The following is a 22687-nucleotide window of genomic DNA, read 5'->3' on the forward strand; positions in this document are numbered from 1 at the left end:
CGATGTCTTCGGGCTGCTGAGAGCTAGAAACATAGCCTTCAGAGCCGGGGATGAATCTGGACTGAAAACAGCGAGAGCCAACCTGTCCCGTGGCATCAGGAAAGCAAAACAGGCTTACACACACAAGATAACCACCCACTTCAGAGACAGCAGAGACGCACGGAGCCTCTGGCAGGGCATTCAGGCCATCACAGACTACAGGCCTGCGCCACAGAGCTGCGAGAGCAACCCATCTCTGCTCAACAGCCTAAACAGTTTCTTCTCACGCTTTGAAGAACAAAACAACACAAGGCCACAGAAGACCCTCACCCCCCCCCATGATCAGCCCCTGTGCCTCTCCACCGCCAGCGTGAAGAGGACACTCGCCACTATCAACTCCCGTAAAGCAACAGGTCCAGACAACATTCCTGGTCGTGTACTAAAGGACTGTGCAGAGGAGCTGAAGGAGGTCCTCACAGACATCTTCAACACTTCCCTGAAGCAAGCCACAGTTCCATCATGCTTCAAAGCCGCCACCATCATACCTGTACCAAAGAAACCTGCACCATCCAGCTTAAATGACTTCCGCCCTGTGGCACTGACACCCATCATCATGAAGTGCTTCGAACAGCTTGTCATGTCACACATCAAATCCATCCTCCCCCCCAACCTGGACCCCCACCAGTTTGCATACCGAGCCAAACGATCCACAGAGGATGCAATCTGCTCTGCCCTTCATCCAGCCCTTACCCACCTGGACAAAAAAGACACATATGTGAGAATGCTATTCATAGACTTCAGTTCAGCATTCAACACAATAATTCCACAACAACTCATCTACAAACTTGACAAACTAGGACTAAGTACTTCACTCTGCAACTGGCTATTGGACTTCCTCAGTCAGAGGCCTCAAGTAGTGCGTGTGGGCAACAACACCTCAAACAGCACCACACTGAGCACAGGGGCCCCTCAGGGCTGCGTGCTCAGTCCGCTGCTCTTCACACTGCTGACACACGACTGCACAACAACTCATAACACAAATCACATTATCAAGTTTGCGGACGACACAACTCTGGTGGGTCTCATCACCAAGGGAGACGAGACTCACTACAGGAACGAGGTAGACCTTCTGACCACATGGTGCAGAAACAACAACCTCCTGCTGAACGTCAGCAAAACCAAAGAGATCATTGTTGACTTCCGGAGAGGTCACACCGAACACCTGCCACTGTCCATCGACGGTGCCGATGTGGAGAGAGTGAGCAGCACCAAATTCCTGGGGGTGCACATCAGTGAAGACCTCTCCTGGACCACCAACACTCTATCTCTGGTGAAGAAGGCTCAGCAGCGTCTCTACTTCCTGCGCAGACTCAGACGGGCAAGTGCTCCACCACCCATCATGAGCACTTTCTACAGAGGCACCATTGAGAGCATCCTTTCCAGCTGCATCACTGTGTGGGGCGGGAGCTGCACTGAATACAACAGGAAAGCTCTTCAGCGCATAGTTAACACAGCCGGAAAGATCATTGGTGCCCCACTCCCCTCCCTGAATGACATTTACTCCACCCGCCTCATCCGCAAAGCGACCACAATTGTGAGCGACACAAGTCATCCAGCTCACAATCTGTTCAGCCTCCTGCCATCTGGGAAGAGGTACAGGAGCCTCCACTCCCGCACCACCAGACTCAGCAACAGCTTCACCCACCAGGCTATTAGGATGCTGAACTCTCTCCCCTCATCCAACAGGCCGTCAAGAAGATGACCCCCCCCCCCCCCCCGGAACTGTCTTTTGCACTACCATGACATTTGCACAATTGCACATTTACACAAACTGTCTTTGCACTACATGCCACTTACAGACTTATTTTTATTTTATTCTAATTTAAATGTCTATTTATCTATTAACATTAAACTCTAGTTTTAGTTTCTTTTTATTTGTTTTTTTATTTTTTTAACTTTAGTCTATTTTTAACCTATATGTCTTGTCTTCACTGTGGGATGGAGGGAAACGTAATTTCGATTGCTTTGTATGTCTGGAACATGTGAAGAATCGACAATAAAGCTGACTTTGACTTTGACTTTGACTTTAATCAATAAATTAAAATTTGAGTGATAGAGAACTAAGGTTGTGTCATCTGCAAACATTATTGGACTAAGAATATTTGAAATATTTGATAAATCGTTTATATAAATAAGAAATAGTAAGGGTCCATGAATGGACCCCTGAGGAACCCCACAGAATAGTCTTGCTGTACTAGAATAGCAACCCTTAAAACAAACAAACTGTCTTCTATTTGAGACCATTTATATGTAATATCATGAAAACCATATTTATACAACTTTTCCAACAAAATATAATGATTAACAGTATCAAAAGCTTTTGACAAGTCTAAAAAAATACTACAAGCCATATAAGTAGAGTGGTTTTTGCGGAACCCATACTGATGTTTATAAAGAATAGAATTAGAATCTAAATGAAAAATAATTAGTTCATATACAATTTTTTCAAAAAAATTTGAAAAACATGACAAAATAGATATGGATCTATAATTGTTAAAACATTGAGGATCATCTGCTTTAAACAAAGGAATAATTTTGGCTATTTTTAAATCTTCTGGTACAATACCTGTTTTCAAAGAAAGAGAACAAATATAAACAAATGGCTGTAATATTTAACATTTCACCTGTTTGACAAGATATACAGAAATATTATCATGACCAGCTGAAGATATTTTTAATTCATCAATAATTTCACTTATTTCGTCAATTTCAGGTGGTTCAAAAATAGAGATAATAGGAAAATTTCCTGATATATAGTCCAAGGGTTCACCACTACCAATAGGAATATTAGTCGTTAATGAATGACCAATGTTAACAAAAAATTCATTAAATTTTTGAGCTATGTCAAATGGATTATCAAAAGAATTGTCGCCATCCACGAAGTCTGAAGGTAGCTCTGAAGTAATCTTCTCTTTTTGCAGCAACTGATTTATTACTTTCCATTTGATTTTAATATCATTTGAAGACCTCTTAAATTTTTCACTAAAGTATTGCTTTTTTGCAGATCTAATAGAATGATTATATTTATTTCTGTAAGATTTATAAACCCCATAGGTGAGAGGGGTAGGATTTAAAGCATTTTCTATAGAGTTTATTCTTAGTTCTCAACATCTTTTGTAATCTAACTGTATACCAAGGCTTATTAAAGTCCTGATTAAGTTTCTTAACAGAGCTACTAACTGGAAAACCGTGGCTGTATCTCGTGGCTGTATCTCTCTATTAGTGTTACTCGATCTTTGCGCTGCATTTGATACTATCGACCACAACATTCTTTTGAATAGACTCGAAAATAATGTAGGTATTAGTGGAATTGCTTTATCATGGTTTAAATCATACCTATGCGGCCGTTATCAGTTTGTAGTAGTAAATGAAGATATGTCACACCGATCGCAAGTTCAGTATGGAGTACCACAAGGCTCAGTGCTAGGACCACTACTCTTCACCCTGTACATGCTACCACTGGGAGATATCATTAGTAAGCATGGCGTTAGTTTTCATTGTTATGCTGACGATACTCAGCTCTATATTTCTTCACGCCCTGAAGAAACTTACCAATTCACAAGATTAACGGAATGCATAGCTGATATAAAACATTGGATGACCGGTAATTTCCTGCAACTCAATTCAGAAAAAACTGAATTTTTAATTATTGGACAAAAAAGCTCCACAAGTAGTAGCCTAGAATTCTGTCTAACACTTGATGGCTGTTCTGTCAAGTCCTTGTCGTCAGTGAGGAACCTGGGAGTGCTCTTTGATACCAATCTTTCGTTTGAAAGCCACGTTTCTAGCATCTGTAAAACTGCTTTCTACCATCTTAAAAATATATCTAAATTACGGCACATGCTCTCAATGCAAAATGCTGAACAGTTAGTTCATGCGTTCATGACCTCAAGGCTAGATTATTGTAATGCTCTACTGGGTGGTTGCCCTGCTCGCTTAATAAATAAACTCCAGCTGGTCCAAAACGCAGCAGCTCGAGTTCTTACTAGAACCAGGAAGTATGACCATATTAGCCAACACTGCACTGGCTGCCTATTAAACATCGCATACATTTTAAAATCTTACTTATTACTTACAAAGCACTAAATGGTTTAGCTCCCCAATACTTGTGCGAGCTCTTAACATATTACAGGGAGTGCAGAATTATTAGGCACGTTGATTTTCTGATCATATTTTTTTCCCAGGCACATTTGACCAATTCCAAACCACAGTAATCCTAATAACTACTATTGATTTAGTATTTAATAATGTATAAGTGATATATAATTGTTCATGAAGGCTGGAAATGAAAATCACCTTATATTCAGGTGTGCAGAATTATTAGGTATGTTTTCTTTTACAGATAAATTGAGCCAAAAAAGAGATTTAACTAATGCAATACTAGACATTGCAGTTAAGGCATGACCATTGGACAGTGAAATGCTCGTTGGGTCAGCAGGATCTGACAAAAACATGTGGCGGAGAAAAGACACCTGTTAACTGCAAAAGAATTAAGAATTAAGGTGAAGAATTAAGGGTGAAACCATCAGGAACCCTTTAGTCTCCAGCGCCACCATTTTCCAGAGCTACAACCTACCTGGAGTCTCCAGAAGTGCAAGGTGTCAGGATCTCAGAGACTTCAGTTAGGTAAAGAATCCTAAAAAATGACCCCCACTAGATAAGAATCACAAGCTGAAGTGTTGTAAAATACATGAAGAAGGTTTTTTTATAGGCTTTATGGACAGATAGGTTGAGAGTGACTCTTGAAGGACCAGCACCACATCCTCTAGTACCACTGTTTGAAGAATTCATCTTCCAGAATCTGGCAGTACGTTTTGGGAGTTCATTTTTAGTCCATCTCTGCAAAACGGACTTCAGGATGGACTAAAATGAACTCCCAAAACGTACTGCCAGATTGTGGAAGATGAATTCTTCAAACAGTGGTGAAAGAGGATGTGGTGCTGGTCCTTCAAGAGTATTACAATTAAATAATGCTTGAATCGATATGTCATCCTCAATAAACCCGTCTCCAGCGTGTTGCCTCCGATCATTCGAATATTGCACTTTAATAATTGTTTGGTCAACATCATCCTCAGTAGACCCGTCTCCGGCATGTTGCCCCCGGTCCCTCGAATATTCTGATCTATTATGACCTCTGAGCTGTAAAGCTGCCAGAATAATAATAATAATAATAATAATAATAATAATAATAATAATAATAATAATAATAATAATAATAATACGCTGTTTGTTAATTGGCCAGAGGAGAACTGGCACCCCGACTGAGCCTGGTTTCTCCCAAGGTTTATTTTTCTCCATTAGGTCACCTAATGGGGTTTTGGTTTCCTTGCCACTGTTGCCTCTGGCTTGGCGTGCTCAGTTGGGGACACTACATTTTTCAACTAAACATCGAAATAAATCTAATTAATAAACTAAATTAACCATTTAAACTAAATTACTGATCGAATTATTGATCTAAAGCCCACACTGTCACTGTATGATAATTGAAATGAACTGATGACATCAGCGTTTTTTCCAGAATGGTTATACAGCTGTATAAAATTATGCTGCATTATTTTCCTGTTTAACACTGTAAAGCTGCTTTGAAACAATCTACATTGTTAAAAGCGCTATATAAATAAAGTTGACTTGACTTGGAAAATATTTATTAAAACTAGAGCTAATAATGGTCATAAATTGTTGATATGGTCTATCAGCATCATATTCCTCATACATATCATTCCAAGAGATGCTAGTGTAACCCTAGGGGGGGCCTTTTAATACCAGTCACAAGTTGAGGACCAACAATCTGAATTTTAGATGTTTCCAAGCAGGCTATCCCAATAAAGGGAAATAAAGGAGAGAGAGGGACTGGAGTAATATAAAAATAAAAACAATTTATTTTATTCTCATCAAATTAGACACACATGAAAAAGACATTAGGCCTCGGGGCAACAGGCTCAGGGACTGTGTGTAAAATCAGGGTGTTTGAATGAATAATACTCAATAAAAAAAATTCAACAAAACTCAATAAACAAACTGAATAAACAAAGCACATCACATGCATAAGAAAAACAGAAAAAAAAAGTAAATTTACACTCAGCAAACCAGTGACCACACAACAAAATTGTTACCCCTCCATAATATTGCACCAACCCAATGGCCTAAGATAAAAATATTACATTCACAAACATGAAACATACAGCATCACACACAAGAGAGAGACTGATGGGTCACACAGTGAGCCTCCCGCCCACACACACAACTAAATACTAAAACAGAGCACAGGAAAAACAGTGGCCAGGATAGCATATGACGGTTCTCCTGTATGAACGCAGACTGCAGCGTCGAACCAAGAGCTTGTTTAGTTGCAATACTGTAGCGATCGCTTTATTCCGTCTAGTTTTTACTCGTACATTCCGAGGCCAAAATTCTCAGCACAACAAACAGCACTCAGCAAGCTTATAGTGATCACACTCTAAACCAGTGAATTTTCGTTGAAACGCGCAGACAATTCGTAGCCGGTAAGGGCTTGTGAAGACAGGGAGCTGGACGCAACCACGGCACTGAATAACCGCACAAACACCAGGTCGAGATCCACTCGTACAACCAACCGAGAGTCCAAGGAGCCAAGAGAACTTGTAGCGAAAACACTAATGAGAGAGACCGCCAGCTTACTGGATTTAAAGATGCAGCGCCAAATGGCCATCACCTGATTCAATCAAATCTTTAAATTTAGAAATATTTAACTTACTCATAATTCTCTTTTGCTGTATTTCTTTTGAACGTTTAACTCTGTTAACCCTAATTTCAGAAAAATTAAATATGGGAAAAGGATCAGACAAGTCTGAATATAGAACACCAGATTTAGTTCCTTCACTAAGAGAATTTGTTAAAATGTTATCAATCAATGTTGCTGAGTTTTCCTTAACTCTTGTAGGTTTATAAATATAAGAGGAAAATAATAACTAAAATAAAGAATATTGAGAAAATCTGCAGTAGGGGTATCAAAATTATTTTAAAAGATTTATATTAAAATCACCTAAAATATAGCAGTATTTATGCTCATTATTAATCAAATCAAGTGAAATAGCCAAACTTTCATTAAAATCTTGAATACTAGAATCAGGTGGTCGGTAAATAACCCCAACAATAATGTTCTTTTCTCCAAAACCAGTAGAAAGCTCAACAAATAGACATTCCACTTAATTTCGAATCTCAATTCGAGCAGCCGAGTCTGTAGCCATTTTCAAAAAACATCTTAAGACGCATCTCTTCCAGCAGCACCTGACCAATCAAGAATAGCACTTAACATTCTATTCATTTTTCTGTCTGTCTAATTTATTTATAAAAAAAAAAAAAAAAAAATCCTGTGTGTTCTGTGTTAGATTAACTGAGACTTGTTACAGCACTTGCATACTGTAGCCTCTGACTGTTGTAGTTGCTTCTATTGCTCTCATTTGTAAGTCGCTTTGGATAAAAGCGTCTGCTAAATGACTAAATGTAAATGTAAATGTAAATTTCCATCAGATTTTAAGGCAAGATCATCCCTAATTTTAAATTCATACTCTTCATAAATAAACAGAGATACTCCTCATCCCAATCTATTCCCTCTAACATGATGAACAGAGTTATACTTGGATAATTAAAAAAATTCTCTAGAATTTTCTGTAAGCCATGTTTCAGAAAAGCAATCACAGAAATCTGGTGTTTTAGTAAAAATAAATATTGAATGAAATCGTCATAATTCCTAGAGAGACTTTAGGAAAGTAGAAAAAACATTAACAGGCAAAGATTTACATAAATCATTAAACTGAGTTTCAGTATAAAAAGTAAAAAAATGTGAAGCACCCAACGATGAAAAAAAGTTCAAATCTGAGTCAAAATCAAAATGATAAGAATCAGATATAGACAAATCAAAAGGCTTAAAGGTCTATGATTTAAAATGTGTTGGAATCAATAATGTAAAAGTACTACACAAATGATATGTGATGAATTAATTAAAATACAATAAGTGACTAATCTACTTAACAGTTGGTTTTCTTTGTTTTGGTTGATTATGGATAGGTGGATTAACAATAAGTTTGTCGTATCTCAGATATGCAATATCACCTCTCTCACGGGCTGCCTTCATTGCTGGAAGTAATTCTCTTCTTCTTTGCTGGATGGTTTCAGGGAAGTCCTCATTAATCAAGATGCCCGAGCCCTTTAGGTTCTTGGCTTTATCCAAAACTGCAAGTTTGTCCTTCAACCGCAAAAATCTAGTTTGGTCCGGTGTTCACGAAGAACATCAGATAGCCAAGGGTTAGAGGGAGTCGTACGTGCTGGCCTAGAAGACAGATAATATCTAGACAAGAAGTTAAAGTGGAACATTAAGTGTCTGTAGCGGTGTTAACATCCATAGTGGAGAATTGTGTGGATGAGGGAAGAGAAGATGAGGAGAGATGAGAAGGAGAAAGTGAGCGCAGGTTTCGCTTGAAAGTAACTGGTAGAGGGGCTGGTGGTGCCTGAGTAGTAAGTTGTAGATTAAATGTGATGAAGTAATTAGGGATGGGCATTTTTGTCAATTTCTCATTTCGATCATCGATAGGTCTCAAAATGAGTACTCTAGTAATCGGGGGCGGGGCATGTGCAGGGGGCGGGGCATGTCCGTCATTGAGATAATGAAAACTGTTATGAAAATGGTTGTTGACAAATACAAACGACATGAAAACAGGTATATGAAAACATGAACATATAAAACAAAAAATAACTGCTAGATTATGATGCATAAATGTCTTTGAAAAAGAAACATCTTTATAAAATGACCGTCTCAAATAACCAAGTCAGTAATATTGAGCATTGCCTTTGAGCTGAAACTGTGAAATAACACCACCCTGCAGAGCTTGCTAGCTGGTATTAATATGAAGATTATTATGAACCTATTACGACATAAATCAACACAAAAGGACGTGAATGCGCACGTGAACTTCAGCGTGCTAGATTTTACAGGCTATGGTTTGAAACGGAACATTTTGAATGCGCTCTTCCCTTAACAACGCTGATACACGGACAACGAAAGCACACAGACACAACATTTTATTAAAATCGTGTTCTCATTATAATGCTTTGACAAATTGACTCTGCACATCATGCACTTAATTTTATTATTCATGATCGAAGCGTTTACAGACATCACTGCGCGTTTTCAAACTCATAACGAAAAACAACTTTAAATAAACTAGGTCTACTGTTAAAAAATACGAGAACAGTAGCCTGTAGCACTACTGCATTACTAATATTAATGATTCTGAGAAAGAAATAGCCTATCTGAAAAGAATATGACTGTCTCTAAACTATCATGTCGAGCATGAAATATGCGTTTGAGCTGAAACTGAAGAGAATGAACAACAGCCGGTATAACGGCAGCGCTTTGCTAGCTTAATAAGCTCAAACAAACGCATTTTATATTAGATTAATCAGATAGACAACATAAAAGTAATCTTACAATGTGCATCTGCAGAAAAGGACGCGAATGCGCACATGAACTTCACGCGCTAGTCTGAGTGTTCTCGCTAGTTTCTCTGTGGATATCCTTTAACAGCTGATACACGGGGAACTAAGCACAGATAATTTACAGCATTCTATTTCCATCGTGTTCGCATTATAATGCTATGTAGGCTATGACAGATTGGCGCTGCACATCTTGCACTAACCATTCAATGATCACAATGATTCCAGACATATCACTGCAGTGCACGCCCTCAGTTTCACTTTATTTCGCCGCGGTCTGGAGGCGTGCTGTATAACGCTAACCAATCAGACCTCCGGTACCGCGCAAAACGACGCAATAACCAATAAAAAAAAGAGACAAATATTTCTTTTTCAGGGCAATCATCGTTCTCAGGACCACTGTTGCCCATCCCTAGAAGTAATGATCTGAGATGTGAAGAGGTTTGACCAAAATGTTATCTGTAGTGCAGTTGCGTGTGTAGATGAGGTTACCAGATTTGTGGGTATGTGTGGTGCTGAGGTGGGTGAGATCAAATGAGGCTAGAAGTGAGTGGAAGTCTGCAGCATAAGGTTTGTTGATGTGAATGTTGAAGTCACTGAGGACTATAAGTGGGCTGCCATCCTCTGGGAATGCCATCCTCACATCCTCAACAAAGGAGCCTAATTGGCCAGGAGGGTGGTAAATGACTATATGGGTTTCCAATTGTTAGAAATGAGAAGACCTGTGCCTCCACCCCTCCCAGTGTGGCGAGGGGTGTGAGAGAAAGAGAAGTTGTTAGAGAGAGCAGCAGGGGTTGCTGAGTCTTCTGGACGGATCCAAGTCTCAGTTAAGGCCAAGATATTAAGAGCGGATTGAGTGGCAAAGGCTGGAATGAAGTCAGCTTTGTTGACAGCTGACTAACAGTTCCATAAACCCACAGAAAAAGAGGAAGGAGCATTAGCAGAGGGAATAGGACGCAGATTAGCAGTGTTGCGCTGCCTTCGGCATGTAGTAGAGGAGCGTGGTCGAGAGACAACGGGAATATACTGAAAGCACATGGTAAGGGAGAGGAAAGAGAAAGGAAAAACTTAAGTGCCTTACCGGTGGCCTCTTCGGGGGAGTCGCAGGGAGAGTCGATGTCTTTACCCGACTCGGTCTTCACACGAGGAGGCTGAGCTCTCCCGCTGACGCACGAGCGTATTAAATAGATGCTAATCACTACTTCAGTCAGAACAGGTGAGGACACTTTTGTAATTCTCCCAAACAATCAAGGGAACAGCCTGTCAATGGCTCAGCTCAAATCCAGCAAACTGAGTAATCACAAAAAACACTTACATACGGCTTCAATGCACTCCTTCACTGTCGGTACGCTTCTCCTAGCGACTAATTGACCGACCTGACCTAATACATGTTTTGTCCACCTTTGTAATTCGCCCAAAAAAATCAAGGGAACAGCCTGTCAATGGCTCAGCTCAAAAATGAAACTATGACTCACTAGCAGTGCGAATATCCAGCAATAACAATAACAATTGAGTGCAGGCAGCAAAAAAAGCTGTGGTTATAATTCAAATACAATTATCTTAGCCAGTAAAATTATAAATAGATAAATAAGTACAGAATCAAAATATATCCACTTGTTAGCGTGTAATACGGAGCAAATCCAGCAAACTGAGTAATCACAAAAAACTCTTACATACGGCTTCAATGCGCTCCTTCACTGTCGGTATGGTACGGTAACCCATAGTTGGATTTAGTGCGCACACATTAGGATCAGTGAACACGCACACACAGCAAACCGTGAAAAAATAAGCTGCATCTCAATGTATACTTTCTGCCCTGAATAGTATTGAAAATGACTAATGTCACATACTACTTATGGATAGTATGCACATTGGGACACAGGCAAGCACTAAGTGAGCGCTGCAATATACCAACATATTTATAATAAAATTAATTCAAACCATACCTACTGTTATTAATATACTTGTTTTTTAATTTTTTAATAGCCTGTAATGATAAATACATAATACAAATATTTTTTAAATTAAATTAGGTGCCTCTCCTCCCTGTTTCCTCTCAATCTCTGTACATCTCTGCTAGTGGCATTGTTTGTAAAAATGTATACGTCTATTTACGTCTACTAACTATCATTATGTGCATTTATAACGTCACATTTCTGCGAGTTGAACGCAAATTTTCTTCAATGAGGGGGGAGAAGGAGGTGGGATGTGAGGACGAATTACTACAGCACTTGTATCGTTGAACTGAAGGCAAGGCAAGGCAAGGAAAGTTTATTTGTATAGCACATTTCATACACAGTGGCAATTCAAAGTGCTTCACACAGAAAGATAACGCAGATAACGCAGATAACGCGTACCATACGCATAGACGCGTTGGATACGCCGTACCCTACTGCGTACCCTGACGCGCACCTCTCCAAAAATGTAACAATGCATCAATTCTACGCGGACCGCAAGCGCTGTGATTGGTCTGCCAGAACCCTTCCCTCATGTCAATAAATAAATAAAAAATCTGCGATAGGAATGTGTCACGGGTGACAAAATGCTGGGAAAAGCGGAACCTTTCTTTCTTTCCATGTTCCCAGAGGGGAATTATTTTGGTGTAACACCTCACTCCGATTCCGGGTGTAGCAGAGATATTGTCCAACCTAATTACTGCTGATGCACGGCAGGTGTGAGAGAGAGAGGAGCGGTGTTTGCACAGGCTTTCCGCTTCACAAGAGGAGGATAAAAGAGCCATTCAGAAGAGGAGAAGGAGGTCAGGGTTGAGGTCGAGCTGGTAAAAGTCAATCGGTGTTCAGTTAATCAGCTGTTTGGCTGGGTCTCTGTCGTTGTGTCTTGGGGTAGAAGATCTCCTGTTTGAGCGCTTACATTGGACGCTGTAATCCTGGAAATTCGTGTAAGTGATTAACTGCCATTGGAGTCTGTCGTTTAGAGCTGCTTGTGGAATATTACTGGATTGAACTGCTGCTTGGATCTGTGCTGGAAGAGGAAGAGAGAAAGATAAGTGAATTAATTACATCGTTGAATCAAATGTAAAGCTTGAAGAAAAGACTGTGAATGTGAAATTTACTATTGAGGAGGACATCTGTTTCAGATACGCTGGAGAGGGATTGAGAGTTGAATATTCCCATTCAAATGCATGGATGAAGCGAGGCTTCTGATCAGCCCTACTGTGTGAGTGATTTGCAGTTGTTTGCCTTACCTGATGCACGCTGAATTAATGCTGTGGATTTGTAGTGAACACGAGTGCTGTGTGCTATGCTGAGAAGAGTCTCCCAACGCCTGCTTCTATTCTTGTGAAATGATCTACTTGTCCCCATCCAAATTCCAGAACGATACAACTGAACTGGTGAAGTAATGCTTTGTATTATTCTCTCTTCCACTGAGTATTGTCGTGAAGTAATCCCTCATTGAAGGCTCCTGTTAAGCCTCTCTCTCTCTGAAATTACAAGTCTCGTGAAGAACCGTATGGCTGTGGAAAAGTCTGAACTGTTATACGTATTGATGGAGCTCTGAAGATGTACAACATCGCTGGTAAAGCTGCCTATTGAGTCTCTCGCTAATGTCTGATGAAAGTGTCTGATGTTGAGGGAAGAGTCCTGCAGATGTGCAGCAACGTTATGAAGTAAGTTTTAAAGTCACGATTTCCCCTTCATGTTCTGATGAGAGAATCTGCTGTTGAGAGAAGAAACATTACCTGTTCCTTACTGTCTGAGTCCTGCAGATGTGCAGCAAGGCTGTGAAGTGAGTTTTAAAGTCACAATTCCCTTTTCATGTTCTGATGAGAGAATCTGCTGTTGAGAGAAGAGGCATTACCTGTTACCTACCGTCTGAGTCCTGCAGATGTGCAGTAACGCTGTGGAGTGAGTTTTAAAGTCACAATTCCCCTCTCACGTCCTGATAAGAGAATCTGATGTTAAGAGAAGAAACCTTACCTGTTACCTACCGTCTGAGTCCTGCAGATGTGCAGCAACGCTGTGAAGAGAGTTTTAAAGTCACAATTCCCCTCTCCCGTCCTGATAAGAGAATCTGCTGTTAAGAGAAGAAACCTTACCTGTTACCTACCGTCTGAGTCTTGCAGATGTGCAGCAACGCTGTGAAGTGAGTTTTAAAGTCAAAATTTCCCTCTCACTTCCTGATAAGAGAATCTGCTGTTGAGAAAGTGAACATTACCTGTTACTTACCGTTTGAGTCCTGCAGATGTGCAGCAACGCCGTGGAGTAAGCCTTCCTAGCCACTATCGCTCCATTGTCCCCCGAAGACAGTGGAGAATCGTTCCAGCGGCTACTCCGGTCCAATAGCCCGAGAAGACAGGAGTTGCTCATTCTTTCCTCAAGTTGATTATTATTCAATAAAGATTGTTATTTTTGAACTCAATTACTTGCCTCCTCCTTTGTCCGTTTGTTGCGTGCCTGTGGTGTCGGCTCCTCACGGTGGTGTCTGGAGTCAGGGGCGGCTGGTCATCCGAGTCCGCCCCGGCCTGCACCGGTGACAAATGTGTGTGTTTGTGTGTCCAGAAATGGGATGAAAGTTCCTTACGTCTGCTATAACACAATATTTTGTAGTCCAGCGATTCTTTATGGTAGTAAATAAATACATAGATCCGCTGAGTATAGTTTATTTATTTTCTCATTAAAACCAAAGAAGTTAATCAGTGATTGCATATCAAGAAAAGGGACACATTAGGGTACATTTCGTGAATGAAGTCTCCGCAACAGCAATCGATTGCTCGAGCCACCGCTACTGAAAACAGCGGCCACGAGCTCTGCATGATTTCACAAACGCATTCCAGCACCAGATCGCCTTATTTAACTTTACTAATCAACTAGAGATGCTTCATTTGTATTAGATACAACAACTCAAGCTGCAAGAAAAGCCGCTCTCTCACTGCTGCTGATAATCCGACATGTACACATTCTACACAACAAGCTGCTTCTTCTTTGGCTGTTGTCTTGATTACACCAACATGCCCGAGGACACTGCCTACTAGCGTCTGCATGTGTAATTGCACATTGACGCGGACAACAGCGCAGAAGTATAAATGCTCACAACGGCGTCGGCTACGCGCGTACACTCAACGCAGAAGTATAAATTGGCCTTAAGGGTCCACTCTTCAAAATGCATCCCACTTTTTAATTCAAAACCACGGAAAAAAAAATCCTCCCCTATTTACATGAGCATTTTGAGTTAGAGTAATCAATCATGTCCCTTTTCAGTTAACTATCGATTTTAATCAGTATTCTTGCGATCTCCCCTGCAGCTTATGCTGTGTTCCAGGCAACCCGTAACCCGTGTTTTTCTAACCTTCTACCCGTGAAAGTGGACTGGAACGGCAGCCAAACCCGTGACTTCTCACCCGTGAACTCGTACTAGATCGATGAACTCCCAGTTACGAGTTTTGACGTCACAAAGCCCGCGAAGCAACAATGGCAGCCCCCTACGGATGCAGTGTTTATGAAACAAATATACAAATAACGTAAAATAAAAGGTATAACACCTTTTCTTGCCGTCTGCGCTGTTTTTCTCCTCCGTTTCCCTCAAATAAGCAAGGAGTAAGCACCTTTGGCGATAGAAATTATTGTAAATGAGAATACACCCCGTACGGTCCGCCATGCTTTGTTTACATCTAACTACCACACAATTCCTTGCGCTCAGGCAGTTTGGCGTGACTTTGCCTGAAACACTACAAAGTCGTGAGTCGTGGTTTGAAGTTGTAATTTACAGGCTCAAAAACCTGCCTGGAACGCAGCATTAGTCTCTTCTGCGTAATATGAATCCTCCCAGGTCTCTCTGCTTCAATTGCAGGATTTCTGATGACTCATTATATAAAGAAAGCGCATTACTGGCTCCACCAGGTGTCAGTCAAGGCAATCATGGTTTTCGTTGGATAATGTCAGCCAATGCCTTGCCAACAAAGGTTTGATAGATGGACGTAGTAACCAATCAAAAGGCATTATCTTGCAGTGTTTGTAAGCAGTTTTGGTGAATATTACCATAGATATACAAAATAAAGGCTAGATGTCTTGTCCGCGCTGCTGGCCAATGGAGGTCGACGTCCGCACCTGGCGGCCATCTTGTCACAGGCAGCTCGCTCACTTGTAACATTGTTTTCATGGGTGCATGCACTTTTTAAATAACCACAACTTGCTCAATTTTCTACCGATTTTCAAACTGTTTGGTTTGTTATAAACGTCAGAGATGTAGTTATGACACTGCATACTTATGAAAAATTATGCATAATTTGTTCAAGCATCCATAATTATAGCCACGATAATAACGTTTGGAAGAAACCAAACCATTTGTAAATCCGTCAAGATTTCAGTGAGATAAGAGTAGAGTGTCACCCCTTCACTTTTGTGAGCTTTTTCTGCATTATGACTGAATTATTGAATGGATTTCACATATTCTAAAAACTTTGCTCCGTATTACAGACACAGTGGTTCATAGGTGTGTATGTGTATAATTTTTGTGTTTTTGCCAATTTCCCATTCATTTCCTATGGTGGTCTTTTTTTTTTTTTTGACCAAAGAACACAAAAGGTATTATTTTTTTATGACCATTTAGCATGCTTGAATCATGCCCTCATTTTTTTTGTGTGAGTTCACAGTCCTAATGCCATAAAAGTCATCAAGTTTCATATCATTCCATATAAATGAAGCTGTGATTTTTAGAATTTCAAAACAGAATATTTTCAGAAAGGACAAGAGCACCAGAGGGTAAAGAACGTGACACACACATCTCCCGGACATCCTGTAGAATTCCAATGACCAGATGACAACTTCAAAAATCCAGAAGTGTTTCCAGATAAGTGTGCCATATGCATCAGATGTTCACCCAACGGTCTGTGGGCGTGACATCTGAGGCTGAGACTACACCAAACCCCAACCCTAAACCTACCCAACTCTACCCCCTGGATCTGGTGTTCTGCAGTGGGGAACTACTGCGCACATGCATCATCAATTGCTTCAGACTGCAGAGAACACGCTCAGGACTGTTTGCAGAGCCTTTTGAATTACAGGTAATAATGATAAATAATGTTCAGTATTTTGCACAATAATCTTGCACCAATCTTTTCGCTTTATAAAACCTCAATGTATTGTCAGGGGTATTAATCCATTGACTTTATATGTAGCTTTATATAAACTACTGCATATGTGACCTGTTACGGCAACCAGGGACACAAGTCGGCAGCACAAGTTTCGAGCAAAATGAGAATGAAGCGTTTTTTTTTTTCAAAATTGGTGATTTTCGTTTTTTTGCCGAATCTGTTTGTTGAGATCATGAAGAAGCCTCTCCATGTTTGAGATGGCAGTATTGGTATATTTAAAATCATACACTTTGAGGTTGAAATCGCCTTGTTTTTAGGAGATTCTAGCATGCAGCAGAGGCGTGTTTCTCTTTTGTTATTGTCCCGCCCTCTAAGGGAAGCGTGGCTCAGTGTTGCCAAGTCCGCTGTTTTTCATGTCCGCGGGTTGAAGCGACCCCAATTATGTGATATTTAGCCCCGGGAATGTGAATTTTAGTAGGCAACCATGCCAAAAAAACACATATTTTACCCCCAGAAATTTTTACCGGAGAAGCCCCCCTGAAACGCGATTGGGCTTGTTTTGGGCTAGTTTTGAGTAGCAATTGTGCGGGTTTTGTTGTGAAAACCTGGCAACCCTGGTGGCTGATACACGAGCAGCGAGCAACGAGCAGCTGATACGAAGTGCAAACCTCCCAGATAACACAATGTCTGAAGCAGTAAAGAACCAACACGATCATCTTTCCCTTGTGCAGAAAGAGAGGGCTGAGTACAATGACATGACTGAAAATAAACATGCATACAGGTCCTTGAAAGTGCTTGAATTTATTTTGTGCAAGAAGTTTTCTGGAAGTAATTCCATATTATTCTCTCCAGTCCAATAATGTGTTATTCCGTCAACACTTCGTGGACTATGCTTGATTTACGTTTGTTACTTGCATTTATGCGTTACATTAAGTGTTTCCCGCGTGAGGTACTTTGTGTTGTACATTGCCATGATGTTCACGCGCGCACAAAACCACTACGGTATCTCAGCGTTTCACAGACACACTGTGAAATATTGCAAAAATAGACTGGTTACATGAGCCTAAGCTCTTTTCAATAAAATCCATGCAAAAGTTAATATCAGATCATTTTAGAATACAGTATAGGATGTACCGAATATTCTTCAGTTTTATGCAAAACAGAAATATGACAAATAGAATATCAGACCTCTGTCATATGGCCAAAAGTAAAGTCCTTGAAAGGTTCTTGAATTTGAAGTTAACCAAGCTGTGGGAATGCTGTATTAACAACTATCCAAACTGTTTTAGACCTAAAAGAGCCTTTGTAGGCCTATGTTACCCTTAAATGTCAGAGAAAAGAACAGAATCAGAGATTTTTTTTTTCTTATAGAAAATTGTACTTTGCATATTATACTATAAAAACACATAATTATAGTTGATTTTAGTTTATCATAGTTGATCATGACGGTTATCACAGAATCCTGTTAAAAAGTCCCTATGCTACACAATGAAATCAATTCACCAAGTTTTATGTAGAAAACCAGCAAATAACAAATAAAAAGGTTTTATAAAAAGATAAAACTCACATATTTCAGTCTCTTAATCATTTTTAGTCAAAAAAGATAAATTACTGACATTTACAATGCACATTATCCTTTATTATTAATAGTATGCGGTCTGATTGTAACCATGCAGCTTTACAGGGGGAGCTTTACAGGGGGTATGGCTTAACTAAATGAGATGTAAATGAGCCCTATTGTCACTCCCAGCAGGTGAGAACAAAATCTTTAGAGGCAAATTTCTCCCTGTTAAGCTTTTTTGAGTGCCTACTTTCAAATGGCCACAACTTCTCCAAATATTATCAGATTTCCATGTGTTACACATCACTGGAAAGCTTGGAGACACTTTCAGAATCTGTAAATAACTCAATGCCACAGAACCGACTTGTGTCCCTACCTTCCGTGACTGGTCACATATGGTAACACTACAATAAGGTCTAATTTGTTAACATTAGTTAAAGCTACACTGTGTAACTTTTTTAGTCTATTCTTAGCTAAAAACACTTAGTTCTTTCAAAAATATATGTGCTCATTAATGTATATTTACTTCTTTCAAGTAATAAAGTATTCTCGTAAGTTTATAATATGCCATTGAAAATACATTAGGTAATGGGATCTAACGGTGGTCGCCATGTTGCCCCTCCATCTTGAAAGTACATTAGCCAAAGAGGGACATACCCGTAAATTCAAGCTTCGCTTTTCGCGTTTTAACCGGTTTTAATACTCGATGGCACTGTACAAAATTCTTTGCCTCGCGCATGTGCGCGTCAACTTGTTCAGACTTGTCTGGTGCATGTGCAGAGAGTTTTCATCTCAGCAGCGTCCAGTAACAGAGTTATAAGGAGTTTTCCTGGCTTGTTTATTCCTCAAAAGTCTGTTTTTCCTTGTGTGGTATTTCTGTGCGTTAATAACTCCGTAAGTAATAATAGTTATTGTCATTGTAGTTGTGTTTCAGAGTGTGTCATCGCGTAAATCAGTTGATGTCACCTCCAGAAGTATTTTTGTGTCAACATACAATAGCGTAATGCTCACCTATTTGAATAATCATTCAGTTATTTTGTTATCAACAATGTTTATTCGTTTATAGAAAATATTTGCTTGTAATGTATGTTGATGGAAATATGTATCAGGTCTGATCGGCATATTAACAATTGTTATACAGAGCGCACTGCAGTGCTAACGTTAAAGCGCCGCACACACTTTTGTAATCCGACACCGCTTGTTAGCAGCGGCAGCTCCGCTCCTTTTAATGCAGCTGCATTTAGCGCCTATATATGGTACAATAAGCTCTGGTTTACGGTTACATTATACAAATGTAACTTATAAATATAGTTATACAGTTCTTAACTGTGTATGTATATTTACCATCCTTATTTGTTCTCTCACAGAAACCACATTTATGTACATATCCACGCAAACCTGTTTATGCCTTGCAATTGGATGACTGAATAAACATTACTAGCATCAAAGTTCACTCTGGATTAGCTGCAGTTCTTTCTAGCCGAATAATTAGGCCAGTTGAGTTCCAACCATCCCACTGGGCACAGAATATCCCACAGGGACCGTGTCGAATGTGGACGAGGTCGAACTGGAAGCCATGTTAATCTTGGACTAAATCGGCCACCGTAGGAGTTGAAACGAAATCGGAATTGAGAGGAACAGAAACTAAAGTTCACTGGATGGTCATATACCATTTCACCACTAGATGGGGGAAAATATCACACAGTGTAGCTTTAATGTATTAACTAAAGTGAACTAACCATGAGCAATACATTTGTTACTGTATTTGTTCATCTTTGTTAACGTTAGTTAATAAAAATACAGCTGTTCATGTTAGTTCACAGTGCATTAACTAATGTTAATAAGATTTTAATAAATGTTGAAATTAACATTAACAAAGATAAATAAATGCTTTATAAGTGCAGTTCATTATTAGTTCATTTTAACTAATGTAGTTAACTAATGAAACCTTATTGTAAAGTGTTACCAATTATATGATTATAACTGTATTTTCTTTTTCTCACTCTGATGAAAATAAAACTGAAAATCTGAATTGTTTTAGTTATGATTACATTATTGATAAATGTCACTGGTAAGCTGGTAAAACACTTCAAAGCATCAAAGGAATGGTCTCCTGTTTCAAAAGATCTGTACACAAATCAGTTAAGAAGAGCTTGTGTACATTGCAAAACAAAAACATTTAGAGATATGAAAACCAAGAAAAATGCAGTCCTTCCAGAAAATGTCCCATGTCACACTGATAAGGTGTGCACATCAAGTAACTGCCAGTAGTCTCCACATCCTGATGACAAAAGCCTACAACCAGTACACTGAACCAAGACTCTCTGCTGATCTGCTTGTCACCACTGCCACTGACAACTGGTGTACCATGAGACAGCAAGAAAGCCCTCAATTTGCTGTTTTTAAAAGACACTTGTCAAAATCCAGCTATCAATCAAGGATTCCAAAAAGTGTACATAGTGAAAGGTATGTCATTGCAGTCAGGAACATGAAATGTTGTCAACAATAGTGATAGCATGCACTTTCAACTATTACTGAAAGAGAATTAATTCAACCAAAGTCAATGGCCAAGTGCCCAACTAAAGGGCTTCAACATCCTTTGTACATGTACCAAATGACAGAAATAAAGCCGAAGTGGTTTGTAATAAGTGAATATGGTACTGCTGTTTTTGGAGTCGTTTAATTATTCTCTGGTGAGATTGATTTTATTGGCAGTTGATTTCATCTAAGACTGTGTGGCTGTAAGTCTGTTGTAGTTGCTGCGTTTCTGCTTGTCTCTTTTTATTTTCTGTTAATATTGTTCCTCTCATTTTCTGTGATTCTGCTTGTTAACTGCAAAAGTCATCATCACTATACTAAATCATCACGTGTAGAGTGAATCTTTATTTCACTAACTGCAACATTGCTTCAGTTTTACTTTTACTCTCTATAGATTGGAACCATATAAAAACTGAGCAGTGATCATTTAACATTTTACCAGTAAACAACCAGCAACATGTTTTTCTTGATTACAATTTTTTTTTTTTTTATAATAATTTGAAAAATTGCCTTGGCCTTTATTTAACTACTACCACACACTAAGATACGTGATATGTAACACATAAGCAAGTTTTGTTGGGGTCTTGCTGCGATCATAACAGCACCCAAAAGACAACATAATGCTGGTCCAAAAGCATCCCAAACTGGTCCCAGCATGCAAAACATACCTTATGCTGGTCCACCAGCACACCAGCATCCCATGCTGGGTTCCAGAAAACCAACAACCAGCATACCATGCTGGTCTCAGCATGCAAAAGACACCTTATGCTGGTGACCAGCAATGCTGGATAGGAGGTTTCAGCAAAAAATGTCACTGTTTTACTAAAATCTTTTCTGTTCTGAGGGTGAGTAAATTAAAAGGAAGTTTTTATTTTTGGGTGAACTATCCCTTTTAAATGGATCAGAATCAGATATCACAAAAGCAGTTTATGGTGTGTATTTCTGTTCGATGGGATTGAATTGGAAAAGTAAGAAATTAATAATAAGAAGAAAAATCTTAGCCACATATATCATTTAGGTTGTGGAGATGGTTTAAGAAAGGTTTCTAATATTTAACCCCAGATCAGAGCCTAACTCCACCCACTTGCAATATTTAAAAAATGCTGGAAAAGTGGGCAGAGCCCAGCGAAGACAGAGAGGACGAACCAAGGGTGGGGCAGAGCGGAGGGCGGGGCTGAGCGGGGGACGTGCACATGAGACCCGCAGTGACGGATTGATGGACAGCTGTCAGTCTCGCAAAGATGGAGAATGACTGGAGTGATGCCAATAGCTTTGTAACGGAGCGGTCTTTTGAAGTAGAGGAATTCTCCCCCACCTTCACCTGAAGTGGAGGAGGGTGAATTGTCTGTAGACTCAGGGCCAGAGCCTTATCAATTTGAGCCGCTGGCTCAAACTGCATTAACTCCCGATGCCGACGATGATAGCGAAACAGCAGCGAAACAAGAGAGAATGAGACCACTGACCTAATCTATGAACAGTCAGATCTTTATACAGAATGCCACTAAAAATAGATCAGATACATGCAATGTATTTTCATTCAAATTAACTGAATCAAAGGGGCAGTGCAGGACCAATAAGTTCAAACCTAATATCTTATTATAAACAGATTTCCTCAAATAAAAGTTAGACTATATACGCCAGCACGTTACGGTATTGTTGTTCATTACCACAGCAACCTCTTGCGTGTAAGGGTTTGAAAGCACGTCTCGTGTATGAAAAGTATCTGTACACATGACGGGCGGCAAAAATATTGCAAGAAAAGCCTGACATGAACTGACAACTGCATTATTTAACCGTATTTTCTTCATTAGAATGTTGATAGCAAGTGTCAAGTAAGTTTCATTTATAATGTTTCTACTTCACTCCAGAATGAACTCTCATGTTACATGAAGCCGTTCTCATGTGATCAATGCAGTAGCCACTGTTCAACCTTATGAGGGCAGCACTCAGACGTTTTTACGCCATATTCTTCTTCCCATTGACTCCTTTTCAGTTTATTTGTTTAGCAACTGCATCTGAGAAAAGCC

Source organism: Gobio gobio (genome assembly GCF_949357685.1).
Source record: "Gobio gobio genome assembly, chromosome: 14".
NCBI lineage: Eukaryota > Metazoa > Chordata > Actinopteri > Cypriniformes > Gobionidae > Gobio > Gobio gobio.